This window comes from Notolepis coatsorum (assembly GCF_963971535.1).
Source record: "Notolepis coatsorum genome assembly, chromosome: 8".
NCBI lineage: Eukaryota > Metazoa > Chordata > Actinopteri > Aulopiformes > Paralepididae > Notolepis > Notolepis coatsorum.
Genome location: NC_140172.1, coordinates 38,650,466 through 38,664,894, shown reverse-complemented (window position 1 = coordinate 38,664,894; position 14,429 = coordinate 38,650,466). Strand labels below are relative to the sequence as shown.

Genomic DNA, 14,429 nt, shown 5'->3' with positions numbered 1-14,429 from the left:
AGCCAAACACAGCATTCGTAAGAATGGAATGGAAATCAGTGTGGTGTAGTGGTGTGTAGTGGTCAGGGCCGCCTCAGGGGGTGTGCGAGCAGTGCGGTCGCACAGGGCCTCGCGGGAAGGGGGGCCTCGCACAATATTATTTTTTTTGTTTTTCTTTTTTTGTTATTGTTTTATTTTTTATTTTAATTTTTTTTGCGAGGCCCCCCTTCCCGCGAGGCCCTTTTTCATCACAGACCTAAAATCTAGTTTTGCTTATATGCTTATATATTTCACATTAGACACGTTTGTAGAATGTTCCTGGCTCTGCGGCTCTGCAGCAGACATACTCACTATTGGAGCTCTGGGGCTCTGCAGCAGACATACTATTGGTTTCAATGAAGGGAGGGGTTACATCATGTGTACGCCGGCGTGCGTCAGCTGCGTTTGACTATTTCATGCCATGATGATGTCGGCTAGTAGCTAGCTTAGCTAAAGGCTAACTAGCGTTAGCTAACCTAGAGAGAGCGCGTGCAGCATTGTTATGCCAAGATGAAGAGGACGGTCATTCGGCAGATGAACTTCGTCAACTCCACGCGGTTGTCTCCATCCTCTTGGACGTTTGGTGAGTTTTTAATGCACTCTATTCTATTCCCGCCGTGGATATATCTCTCTCTCTCTCTCGGGAGCCAAACGGGCCGGCTAGCTGTTGTAGTAGCTAACGGTGTGTGGCCTGGTGTCAGTACCTGGCTACTCTATTTGCAGTTAGCCTATTTAGCTGATGTCGGCCATTGGCTCCTTGCTACTTTGTTTTATCTGGTATAGACCCTCTTCTCTTTGGATTTAAGTGTTGATCTTTGTCCTTTTGGATCTATGTATATTCATGTTGCCTTTGTGAAGTTATCTTTTCCTTCTGTTTTGTTCTTCCATTAAAAGTTGAATATCCTTTAGGGGCTCATCTTTGCTTATCTCTCTCATACATGCTCTCTCTCTAACACACACACACACAGACATGCTCTCTCTCTCTAACACACAAACACACATGCTCTCTCTCTCTCTCTTTCTAACACACACAGACATGCTCTATATCTCTCTCTAACACACAAAATGACATGCTCTCTCTCTATATATTTCTCTCTCTTTCTAACACACATATACATGCTCTCTCTCTAACACACACACAAACAGACATGCTCTCTCTCTATCTCTCTATTTCTAACACACACAGACATGCTCTATCTATCTCTCTCTCTTCAATTCAAATGGGCTTTATTTCACATTCTTGTATTTCTCTCAGTAGGTATGGGAGTTTTGAGTTATTGTCGATGTTTTCAAAGTCTCTTTGGGTGTTTGCAATTTGTGGGAAGTATGTCTTGGTATAGTGGGCAGGTTGTTAAGAAGTGGAGCTCGGTTTCCACCTCATCTTGTGTGCAGTGGGTCTGTCTTCGCTTGGGAGCCAGGTCTGCCTATGGCGGCCTTTCTCGATGGCTAGGCTGTGCTCGCTGAGTCTGTAACTAGTCAAGGATCTTCTTAGTATTGGGTCAGTCACAGTGCTCAGGTATTCTGCCACTGTGTACTCTCTGTTTAGGGCCAAATAGCATTTCAATTTTCTCTGGTTTTGGGTTGTTTCTTTCCAATGTGTCTCTCTCTCTCTCTCTCTCTCTCTCTCTCTCTCTCTGGCCTTGCTCTGGTGGAGGGTCAGGGGCATTGCCGGGTCTGTGCAGCGATAACACTGTATATTGACTGTAGAACGGGAGCTCTCTCTCGCTCTCTCTCTTGCTATATGTTGACTGTATCATGCCCAGCCATATATATATATATATATATATATATATATATATATATATATATATATATATATATATATATATATATATATATATATATATATATATATATATATATATATTTTTTTTTTTTTTTTTTTTTTTACCTTTTAGGGGGGGGGGGGGGCAAATTAAATTTACAAATTAATGATTTTTTTGTGGAAAACAATGTCCATGGATGCAGTTCTCATTCTCTGCAACAGATTTCACCTTCCTGTTAAGACTACAGTATTTTTTAGATAAAGTTGTATTGTCCCATGATGCATCACAAAGAAGACAAGCTAGAAGATGGCTACAAGGTAAGTGAAGTCACCTCAATGGTTAACACTTAAAAGTTCTAACTTCCCGCTTCAGCCCTTGTACACGACAAAATTGATTCTCATTACTGAAACATGAAGTATTACTTGTTTTGATCATCAATATTTGATCAATACAAAGGTTAATACATTCCTAACATGTTCCATGAATTTTTTTTGCCAATGTCATCATGGCTTCTCCATTGTTAGCTAAAAATGCTAACTCCTCTTATCCTCCGCAACACACTTCTCATATACCGCAACATTTTAATGGGTGTTTCGGTAATGAGAACTTCTCTTTCGGCAATGAGAATTTGGTAACACATCACATAACTTTGTCATTAAATAGTAATAGTTGGTAACACTTCAACATTAAGTGTTCATAAGGTTGTAATTACATAGTAATAATAAAATGTGTATCATCAACAGTTCATTTTGATGTAATTTACTAACTTTCCAGTTTCATTGCAGACAGTCAGCCACTGAGAAAAAGAAAGCGTTAGCAAAGGCTAGGCTAGCAAAATTCAGAGAAAAGGTTTACAACAACCCTGACCTGCTAGACGAGTACAGAAGGAAGGAGAGAGAGAGGTTAGGGGGGTTGGAAATGGTACAGTCATTAGCAAACATGCTAGTTTAAGCCTCATACAAGCCATTTAGTTGATGTCCAGCTTTCTGGCCCTTACTAGAGGATGTGTAGACACTCACTTTGTAAGCCATTCAGTCCCTACTGTAGGAGACACGCATGCATGCATGCACGCACGCACGCACGCACGCACACACACACACACACACACACACACACACACACACACACACACACACACACACACACACACACACACACACACACACACACACTCACACACACACACACACACACACACACACACACACACACACACACGCGCACACACACACACACACACACACACACACACACACACACACACACACACACACACACACACACACACACACACACACTCAATGGTACACTGGTTGAAGAAACATGGCTTGGTTTCAAAACCAAATTTTCAACAATACTAAACGACATGGCCCCCCTAAGAACCATCAGGGTAAAAAATCGCGCTGAGGCATGGATGCACTCCGAAATACTGGCCGCTATGAAAACCAGAGACAAAAAATGCTCTGAGTTTCGTAAAAAGCCAGTCAAAGCTTACCAAAAGCACGAGCAGTGAACTCCAAGCCCACGTGACTGAACTCAAACTGGAAAGAAACAGACTAAGAAACGACGTAAACTCCATGATCAAAACTGCAAAAAAGAATTTCATCAATGACAAAACTGAGGAAAACAAAAACAAACCACGTGAACTTTGGAAATTACTCAATAATCAACTAGGCTGCAGTAAAAAAAAACTTAAAACCAGATTCTCAAACATAAACATAAAAACGGACAACACGCTCATCACAGACAAGCTGGATGTAGCCAATTACTTAAACACTTTCTTCACAAACATAGCCACAACACTGGTAAACAAACTACCCTCCCACTCAGGGCATTATGGGGTAGAACACATAGTAGCTTACTACAAAAACCTAGGGGTCCACAAGGACGACTTCAAGCTGGAAATGGTAACAACAGATGAGGCGATATAACGATAACGATAAATATCGTGATATATTTTAATAATCGATATCGAATATCGAAATAAAAAAAAATCGAAAAATCGTTTTTTTTTTATTTTTTTTACCTGCAACAGGGCAGTTTTAAAACCAGAGACAGTGGACAGACTTGTCTTTCTTGCCTGCAACTTAAAGTAATGGCTTTGCTTGTCCAAATGACAATACTGACCAAATTCAGATTTCTTTTTCTCTTGTCCATTTATTTTGTTTGCTTTCTAATTTAAAATACATTTTGAAACCGTCTGTACACAGTAGGCTATGTGTGCTAGCAGAACTAGACTCCAGTCACGAGTCACAGTGCACATGTGCGGTGGTTTGTCCACCAAAAAAGCACCAAAAGATCGAAAATAAACTAGCAGAGCCAGAACTGTTCAACTCCTCTGGAGCCACAGCCAGCAGAGAAGCCGGTTTACTTTAGCTTTTAAACCAGCTGCAGTGCAGCCTGAGAACTGGAGTGTGAGGGGATGTAACACTAAAGATGGCGGCAATGACAAAGAATTGCTGCAAAATAAACATACATCTGTTGTTAAAAAAAAAAAAAAAAAAAAAAAATTATACTTATAACAATTCGATAATTATCGATATCGAGAAATAAAATAAAATTATCATATCGTTATCGCGATATGATTTTTTTCCATATCGCCCAGCCCTAAGATGAGGTACTCAAAAAACTGAGCGCCCTCCAACCTAACAAGGCCACTGGCCATGACAACATCCCCTCCAAATTCCTCAGAGACTCAGCAGCCGCCATCACCCCAGTCATCACACACATAATAAACCTCTCCATAAAACAGGGACACGTCCCCAAGGACTTCAAAATTGCGAGGGTGACCCCTCTGCACAAAAAGGGCAGCAAATTAGACCCAGGCAACTACCGCCCTGTTTCTATTCTCACCTCCATCTCGAAAGTCATGAAAAAAAAATTCTACGAACAGGTCGAAAAGTACCTAGCGGAAAAAAATCTAATCTATGAATTCCAATCTGGCTTCAGAACATCCCACTCCACTGACACATGCCTTCTCTATTTGAACGACCACATAAAACAAGAGGTGGACGCGGGCAAATACTGCGGCATGGTCATGCTGGACCTACAAAAGGCCTTCGACACTGTCAATCACTCCATTCTGATTGACAAGCTAAAAGCAATCGGTTTTGATAGTCTATCAGTGAGCTGGATGCAATCCTACCTTGAGGGGAGGGAACAGATGGTGGAGGTAAACGGTACCCTACCCCCCCCCCCCCCCTCAGTGAGCTGTGGTGTTCCACAAGGAAGCATACTAGGACCGCTACTGTTCCTAATTTATGCAAATGACATGTCATCAGCTTGTGACTGCAACTTGTTCCTGTTTGCGGAAGACTCAGCCCTGCTGGTCTCTGACAAGAACAAGTTACAGGTTGAAAAAACCCTCAGCTCAGAACTAGGCAAAATCTGCATAAGGCTCGCTGATAACAAACTATCATTACACATGGGCAAAACAGAGTCCATTCTCTTCGGCTCAAATAACAAACTCAGCAAGACCGACGGTTACAGTGGGTGACAATATTGTCACAAGGAAAGATGAAATTACCTACCTGGGTTCCATCCTAGAGGCTAATCTCTCCTGTGACAAAATGGCATCCAATGTAATAAAAAAAGTCAACCAACGAACTCGATTCTTGTACCGGATCTCCTCTCTGGTAAACAAGAATACCCTGAAGACTCTGGCAGGAGCACTCATTCAAGGGTACTACGACTATGCTTGCACCTCATGGTACCAAAGCACCTCAAAGGCGCTAAAAACAAAATTACAAAACAAACATCTCAAAACAAACTGGTCAGACTACTGCTTGACCTTACTCCTAGAACCCACCTCACCCCTGCCCACTTTGACAACCTAGGATGGCTTAGAGTAGACGACAGAGTACAGCAACTTGCAATGGGCCTGGTCTAAAAGATACACTACACGACCAAGGTACCCATGTACATGTCAAAATACTTCCCAAAGGTCAGTGAATACCACGATCACAACACCAGAGGGAGCTCCACAAATCATGTTAAACCCAGATTCGGCTCAAACAAGGGACTAAACACGTTTTCGCAATTATGCCACATCAATGTGGAACGCCCTACCTAAAGCTGTAAAGGAATGTGAATCACTACCCACTTTCAAAACCACTCTCAAAGAACACCTACGGGAGACTGCAATTCGAAACTGGCCCCTGTAAATGTCCTAACCCAACCCCCTCCAATTGTGCTTGTCCACACACAAGCACACACAAGCACACACACGACACGCACGCTGAGCACGCTCACACACTAGCAGCCGCTTTAACACTCATGCCGCACACACGCACACTTATGGCCAAGAGGAAAGGCCACTTTAAATTAGTATAACAACAGGAACAGTGTATTGCACTACTAAAGCTACCTAACATGTCCTATATGCTCTGTAAATACTATGTACAGATACCGAGATGTCACACCATGTTACCTGTTTATTGCACTGTCGTTTTTATTGGATTCTATTATATGTTGTACCACTGTATTTTTATTGGATTCTATTATATGTTGTACCACTGTATTGCACATCGTCGCGGGCAAGACCAGCCGCATTTCATTGTATACCTGTATGCCGTGACAATTAAAACTCTTGACTTGACTTGACTTGTACAGTCATTTACCTAATATGGTTTTGTCAATATTCCAATGTACAGTTTTGTTTGTTTGTAGTGTCCCCCCCCCCCAACCCCCTCCAATGTACAGTAAATTACCTAGTATGGTTGTCAATATTCCAATGTACAGTCTTGCTTGTACAGTTGTTTCCCCCCCCCAACCCCTCCTACCCAACCCCCCCCCCCCCCACCCAACCTCCTCCAATGTACAGTTTTGACGTCAAATGTATATACTCCCTTTTCTGGACTCTTTTTGTATCACAAACAGTACTGTATTTGCAAATCTGGTATGTCATAAATGTATAGATGTAGCTGTACTGTCTATCTGTATGTCATGTATGTCATATATTATGTCCTGATGAATTGAAAATGGGGGACCCTGATGTAAACAAGACGAAAGTCTTTCTCTGGTCTGCATCCCCTTAACAATTGTGTGTATTGAGCTGTACTGTATTGTACCCATTCTGCAATCTGTTAATAATGTTTTCAATCAACCAATCAATCAATCAATCAATCAAACACACACACACACACACACACACACACACACACACACACAACACACACACACACAAACAGGGAGAACCCTACTGTAGGACACACATATGCACACACACTAGTGTAGGGTCTGCCCATATATGTTTTTCCTAATTTTATGGTATGCTTCCTTTTAGGGATGCTCGATATTGGCTTTTTTACCGATACCGATATTCCGATATTGTCCAACTCCAATTTCCGATACCGATACCGATATCAACCGATACCGATATATGCAGGGTTTCCCCCCCAAAAAACGGAATAATTTCAGGTAACTAATAATTTCACTGGATGCATTCAAAAGGCTTTCTAAATGTAAGCATTATCTGTGCAAAATATGATCATTAAAAAAGTTAAAATGAACATTTTAAACCAACATGCATACTTTTGACAATAAATAAAATAAGAATTGGTTCTTACTTGCTTGCCTGGGTAAATAAAGGTTAAATGTTAAAAAAAAAAAAAAAAAAAAAAAAAAAAAAGATTGTTATTGTTTTTTTTTTTTTTTTTACCGATACCGATATTTTCCGATATCACATTTTACTGCCGATATCGGCCGATAATATCGGTCGGCCGATAATATCGGACATCCCTACTTCCTTTCCATTTCTAGATATCAAAATGAAAGGAAAATGGTAAGATCAAGAAAATGGAAGATCTTACCTCCAAACAATATGAAAGGAAACAAAAACAATGGAGAGAAAATTCGAACAGGCATTATGCTCAAAAGAAAACACTGAATGCCATCTTGGATTTGACCCCTCCCTCCATCAATGAGCCAGATGCCGCACAGGTACCGGAGCAAGATGGTGGTACCACCAAGCCCCCCAGAACAGCCATCAAACTGCCCAACACCAGAGCAGACGTCCACCCCCAAAGCAAGAAGAAAAGGGAGGATGCAGGATGTCCAGGAATTAATCAAATTCAAATCTGCACAAATTATGTTTCTGGCAATAAAAAACGAATTACCAAGCAACATTCAAAAAATGTTCACGGCTAGAGAGAGTGTCTATAATTTTAGAGGGACATTAGCTTTAAAGCAGCCTACGGTACGTACAACTCTTAAAAGTATGTGCATTGCAGTTTGTGGGGTATCACTCTGGAATGGTCTGGATGCGAATATAAAATTAAGCAAAAATATCAATAAATTTAAAGGTAGCTATAAACAAGCACTTATGGACACATATAAGAGAGAGGAGCTTGAGCAGTAATGTGACTGCCTATAATTTTTTCTCATTTGGATATTTAAAAAACTGTACTTTTATTTAATTTTTTATTTGTTATATTATTTTTATTTTTATTAAATTATAATGTCAAATATTGTAAGGAAGGGGCAGGGCTTGATAAGTTGTTTTACTTCCCCCTGTTCCTTCTCGAACACTTATTGTATGGAAATAGTCTTTGACTATTTACCTTTTTGTTTTTTAAACTTGTTTTATGTTTCTATGTTCGAGACAAATAAAAATCAAATCAAATCAAATCAAATCAGGTAGTACCAAGCCCTCCCGAGCCACCTTTGAACCTCCCAACACCAGAGCAGACCTCCACCCCCAAAGCAGGAAGAAAAAGGAAGGCAACCATAAACTCACTGAGGTCAAAACTGAGGGCGACAAAAGATCAACTGGAAATCCAGTCCCGAAAATACTCTAACCTAACGAAGCAGCTTAGAAGGCTACAAGAAAAAACCAAAAAGGACCAGCACCTTTGATAGGCACCATTGAGAAGAGAGCCACCCACCGGAGAGAGCCCAAGACCCTGCCCAACAACAGCCAGAGACGATTGATGGGACATGTTGTGAGTCATTTCTTGCACCAGGATGACAACTCAACCGTCATCAATGGCAAAACAGGGGAAGTCCGCAAGAAAGGACAAGTGTTCAGGAAGAGGGCACTGACTGACACTATGGAGAGACTACATGTTACATTTTTCAGTCAGCATCCTTGCTACAAACTCTCAAGGGCTCAGTTCTGCAGACTGAAGCCCTTTTGGACCGTGAGACCCAACGTTTCCCAAAGAGAAACCTGTGCCTGCAAAATCCACGAGAATTTCCAATTCAAAATCAAGAAGCTTCACCAGCTTGGGATTGTTGCCACACCATCCACAACTGAAATAGTTGAGTCCTGTGTCTGCAGCTCAAGTGATATGGAATGCATGTACAGAAGGTGCATTCAATGCCAAGGCAAAACCTTCCCTACAACTATTGATCCATCAACCAAGGGACACATAATTTCCTGGGACCAGTGGGTTACCCGGACAGGTAAAATCACAAAAAAGGGAAAAGATGGTGCACTGGAGGAGACAAATGTCAAAAACACAGCACTGGAGAAGACACACACATCTATCGACAAACTTGTTGACCTCACTCAGGACCATGTAAATATACTGGCCATTCATGTGTATACCATCCAGCACCAGTTCCAGAGGCTGAAGTCACTCAAGGAGAGCCTTACTGAGAAAGGTGGCCGTCCACATTGATTACAGTGAGGTGACCACCCACACTATTGTAATCTATACTATTTATTTTTATTTATTTATTATTTATTCTGCTGATTTTTGTCCAGTAACTCCTGCCAGAGCTTTCACACCACACACAAGTGTAAGGTATCAAAATGACCGACTTGAGGGCGGCTAAGTGGCGCAGTGGGCAAGGCGCTCGCCACTAACGCAGGAGATGCTGGGTTCGAGCCCAGCTCTCTGCGTTGCTTCCGGCTTGGCTGGTCATTCATACTAATACAATTGGCAGTATTAGGGGGTGGGAAAGCCGGTGGGGATCGGACGTTGTGGACAGCGACTCCTACAGGTCGGTTGGTGCGCCTGTACAGCAGAATCAGGAAGTAACAGGGGCAGCGTGAGCCTCCCACGCGTTACTCCTCGCCACTGAGAGATCGCGCTGTACAGGTGAAAAGATGCGACGGCTGCCTCCTCGTGTACCGGAGGGGACACGTGATGCAAGGCTTCGTCATCACTGCAGCAAAAATAGAAAAGAAATGGGAGAAAAAGTGGATAAAAAAAAGAAACAACCGGCTTGGTCCAACTCAAGTTGCTATAACTTTTTGGAAAGTTTCACTGCACCGGTTGGCTACAAATCGACTTTTAAACAGGAAATGTTGGTCATAAGGAATGAATGGAAGAACATTCTAGAACATTTGTGATGTCACAGTATGATGGCATACTAGACATTCTAGAACATTTGTGATGTCACAGTATGAGTCATAATAGAACATTCTAGAACATGTGTGATGTCACAGTATGATGTCATAATAAAACATTCTAGACCATTTGTGATGTCACAGTATGTCATAATAGATAATTCTAGAACATGTGTGATGTCACAGTATGATGTCATAATAGATCATTCTAGACCATTTGTGATGTCACAGTATGTCATAATAGTACATTCTAGAACATTTGTGATGTCACAGTATGATGTCATAATAGACATTCTAGAACATTTGTATAATAGATCATTCTAGAACATTTGTGTATCTATTCAACAATTCATAGACCCTCGCCCGTTGGCCGGCGGTGCACAGGCATCACCCACACTTTCACAATTTCCCCGCGCGGACAGCTAGCTAGCCATTGTGGACACTCACCTTAGGCCTCTTGTTTGAGAAATGCAGGCTTCAGTCTATGTGTCAGTCCTGATTCTTCTTCAGAATGAGCTCTTCTGAGAGAATTGTTAGAATTGTTCTATATATATAGAACACAAATGTTCTAGAATGTTCTATTATGACATCATAATCAGTAGGGATATCCTCTTTCATTGGTCTATGTTGACCACGCCCCCATGGTTTGGCTCCTCCCCTTCAGGGGATTCATCTTGATCCTTAGGCCGCGCCCCCTTTTTGTATCTTTTGAACCGCTTGTCGTAGAGTTGACTGAACCACACTTGTAATTAGTGTGGGTGACACTAATGTTCTAGACTGTTTGATTATGAGATCATACTGTGACATCACTAATGTTCTAGAATGTTCTATTATGACATCATACTGTGACATCACTAATGTTCTAAAATGTGCTATTATGACATCATACTGTGACATCACAAATGTTCTAGAATGTTCTGCCATTCATTCCTTATGGACCAAAAGTTCATTTGTAGCCAAACGGTGCAGTGAAACTTTCCAAAAAGTAATAGCAACTCGAGTTGTACCAAAAAAAGCTCTGGCAGGAGTTACTGGACAAAAATCGGCGGAATAAATAATAAATAAATAGTATAGATTACAATAGGTGGGTCACCCACACTAACTATAGCTGTAAGTACTGTACACCAGGGAAGTGAAAGACACCCACTTTGGTGGCGGGAACCAGCAAGTGACGCTTCATACCGGGGTCAAATACCTGAGTGGGGGACGTGTGGAGTCTTTTGCCTCTCTGTCAGCGTCCCTAAAGCATGATGCTGTTGCAACGTGGGCTCATCTTAATCCAGTGCTCAAGTCCATCCGGGAGGAACATCCAGAAGTGAAGCACATCCATTTTATTTCAGATGGACCCACCTCCCAGTACCGCAACAAGACAGCATTCTATCTGGCCACGACAGTGCCTTTCATGAGAGGGTTTGAATATGTCACCTGGAACTTCTCAGAGGCATCTCATGGCAAGGGTGCCCCTGATGGGGTAGGGGGTGCACTCAAGAACCTAGCAGACCGGCTTGTTGCTTATGGAACTAGCATCCCAGACAGCAACACACTGCATGAGCAACTGGCAACACTCATCTGTAAAGGTGCTCCCATAGTCGAGCGGACTGTACACGGACTGGACTCTGCGGAGGTCCACTGGACTCTTTGAGCTTTCATAGTCGAGCTGATCTCCGCGGACCAATTTCCTACATGTCTCTCTGCGGACATCCGCGCGTCAGAAAATAGGAGCTTCGCACTTGGACTCTGCTGTGGGTCTGCTTTGAGTACCCTTTGGGTCAGCTTTGAGCCTGTGGGAGTCTGCTCCGTGTATGGTCCGCTCGACTATGGGAGAGCCTTAGAGCCCAACTTGCAGGTTAAACCCTACTCTTCAATTATGGGTAGTTTACATCATTGGTATCTAATTTCATTATTTATTTATTTTGCATTTGACGCCGGAAATGCCACTCAAAGGGTTAAAAAGGTCCATGCACGAATAACATGCACGAGCAAAAAGAAAAAGCGTATCAAACGCTAGCAGGGCTGTGACGTCAATCGAGGCAACTTTCCCTACTTCTGATCCACTACAAGGAGTTTTGACGAGTGCAGAAAGCTATTTCCTTGATCCAAATAGACGCCTTACAAGACGCAAATGGGTTTAATCGTCGGAGACTTTGATGGACCAGAGCTCAACTGGTTGAAACAAGGTAGTTATAATGTTTTAATGTCGTAAAAAAAAGAACTACATTTACCACTAGGCAGCCTGTTGTTCAGTACAGCAGCGCTACTGGTCTGTGGGCTGTCGCTCTGGCTAACGTTACCCCGCTAATGTTAGCATTATGTCTACTGTCGTGCATGTAAAAGAGTTTTGGGAACAAGTAAAATGTGCAGGTCCTCTTCTCAGACCTGTGGGGCAAAGCACTGCACACACAGCATGCCTGATACGATGTTGATAGGCATGTTGATACGATAGTAGCCCCCTCGGATAGCACTCGGTGCATCACAGTCACGAAAGGGGCTACCACGATAGCTATTAGCTAACTAATGTTAACGTTACAAGTTCAAACACGTTATAACTACTACTATTGTCGTGTCCATAAGTTCCCTGGCAGAATACTTGTGAGGACAAAGGTAGGGCTGGGCGATATGGAAAAAAATCATATCGCGATAACGATATGATAATGTTATCATATTTCTCGACATCGATAATTATAGAAATTGTTATAAGTATTAAAAAAAAACACATTTCTTTTAACATTTTTTTTTATTTTAATTTATTTTTTAAACAGATGTATGTTTATTTTGCAGCAATTCTTTGTCGTTGCCGCCATCTTTAGTGTTACATCCCCTCACACTCCAGTTCTCAGGCTGCAGCTGGTTTAAAAGCTAAAGTAAACCGGCTTCTCTACTGGCTGTGGCTCCAGGGGAGTTGAACAGTTCTGGCTCTGCTAGTTTATTTTTGATCTTTTGGCGCTTTTTTGGTGGACAAACCACCGCACATGTGCACCGTGACTCGTGACTGGAGTCTAGTTCTGCTAGCACACATAGCCTACTGTGTACAGACGGTTTCAAACTGTATTTTAAATTAGAAAGCAAACAAAATAAATGGACAAGAGAAAAATAAATCTCAATTTGGTCAGTATTGTCATTTGGACAAGCAAAGCCATTACAAGTCTGTCCACTGTCTCTGGTTTTAAAACTGCCCTGTTGCAGGTCACAAAAAAAAAAAAAAAAATGTATATATATATATATATATATATATATATATATATATATATATATATATGTATATATATATATAAAGAAAAAAAAGATTTTTCGATTTTTTTTTTATTTCGATATTCGATATCGATTATTATAATATATCGCGATATTTATCGTTATTGTTATATCGCCCAGCCCTAGACAAAGGTATACAAAGAGGAGAGAACCATTTTAAATCAGGTGATGTTAGGAGTTTCGAGAATGCTGGCTACCAAGATCATTGACTGCTTTGGTGTTTGTGGCTAATCATCATTATTATTATTATTATCATTACCGAAATCATTAATCTCATTTCCGAAACCCATGTATCATTACCACAAAAGCTGTTAATTTAATGTTTATTTAATTTAGTGAACAATTATAATTTGATTCTAAAAGCATGTCCATGATCTATTTGTTATGTGCTTTCAGGTTTACAATGACAATTAAATTTTTTTTTGATTTTCTCTGATTTTCTCCCCGTCCCAATTAGTCGTTGTGCCAATTCCCCCCCTCCCCTACCTGGCTGCTGTATGCATGTTCTCCTACGAGTCGGTACAAGGGCGTCCCGAGTCGATCGCACGCTTCCTTCGAGACGTGCGCCGACAGCCAGTGACGTCTTTTCACTTGGCAGCGAGGGCTCTCATTGGTGAAGTGTAACCGCGTGGGAGGGCACGCTATCTCCACCAAGTCCTGCCCCGCTGAGCAAGCGCCGAGACCTGACCTGTAGGCGTCGCTGTCCACAACGCCTGATTCCCACCCGCCAGCTTCATCACCCCCTAATACTGCCAATTGTATTAGTATGAACGGCCAGCCAAGCTGGTGGCAACGCAGAGCTGGGCTCGAACCCAGCGTCTCCTGCATTGGTGACGAGCGCAACCTCCGCTACGCCACCTGACCGCCTTATCACAAAAATTAGGTTGTCGACTGCAGAAGGTGTTGCGGTAATGAGAGTAATATGACAAACTATTCTAAAAATGATTATTTAAAGATATATATTATTTCATAATTTCAGCTATGTGTCTATGACTGTTAATACTCAATTCTTAAAACTGTGAAAATGTATACGCTTTTCTTATTGTCTTATTTGAAGGACTTATTTTGGAAAATGTGTTCAAAAAGGTGTTAAATTATAA

General features: G+C 41.7%; 1 protein-coding gene across 1 annotated transcript in view; it reads right to left on the bottom strand.

Annotated features, from left to right (window-relative positions):
• Positions 1-14,429, bottom strand: part of afap1l1b (actin filament associated protein 1-like 1b) — a 71,887-nt gene that overhangs the window by 45,090 nt on the left and 12,368 nt on the right. The gene's annotated exons all lie outside the window — the stretch shown is intronic.